Source organism: Myotis davidii, unplaced genomic scaffold (assembly GCF_000327345.1).
Source record: "Myotis davidii unplaced genomic scaffold, ASM32734v1 scaffold324, whole genome shotgun sequence".
Lineage (NCBI taxonomy): Eukaryota > Metazoa > Chordata > Mammalia > Chiroptera > Vespertilionidae > Myotis > Myotis davidii.
In genome coordinates, this window is record NW_006295053.1 from 669,504 (window position 1) to 670,389 (window position 886).

The following is an 886-nucleotide window of genomic DNA, read 5'->3' on the forward strand; positions in this document are numbered from 1 at the left end:
CTGACGCTCTATTCATGGAGCCAAATCGGCTAGGGCTGAATCAGATAGTCTTTGCCTCATGTTGCTCACAGGCCGAGGTGTGTGAGGGGGGAGGGGGGTGGTCAATGGGGGGGGCAGAGTTTCTACAACACAACCAGCCTCCAGTTAATGAAGCTGTGGGAACAGAGTGCACGTCAAACACAACAGAGGAAGCAGAGGTTATCAGTCAGCCGCTGCCTCAACAGTGCCACGTCCCCAATGACCCACAGCGCATGGCTTACTGGCAGGAGCCTTTATTTGTGGCTGTGTCTGCTGATTCACTGGGACAGCCCTGCCAATTTCAGCTGGGCCTGGCCAGCCTGGCCCCCGGGCGTGGGTTTGGTGGTAGTGTTCCCTGTCTCTCCTCCTCCCGGAACTAGTGGGCCGCAGAGCGGGGACGTGCGCCCTTGGCAACGGCAGAAGCCCAAGAGGACAAGCTCTGCCAGCCAGGTCTCATCTCCAAACGCCTCAGTGGCACATCAGCCCAAGGGCAAAGGCCCAGGAGGAGCCCTGGCCGGGTTGGCTCAGTGGATAGAGCGCTGGCCTGCGGACTGAAGGGTCCTGCATTTGATTCCGGTCACGGGCACGTACCTTGGTTGCAGGCTCTGGTTGGGGTACGTGCAGGAGGCAACCAATTGATGTGTCTCTCTCTCGTCACTCTCTCTCCTGTCTCCCCTCCCCTCCACTCTCTCTTAAAATCAATGGAAAAATATCCTCTGATGCGGATTTTTTTTTGTGGGGCTTTTTCTCCCACGGATGTATGACTTCGGGTGTGTGTGCATTTGTGCACCAGTACCACACTGTTGACCTGTAGCATGTTTTAAATGTGGTAGAACTGGTCTCCTTCAACTTTTCTTTTTCTTATCTC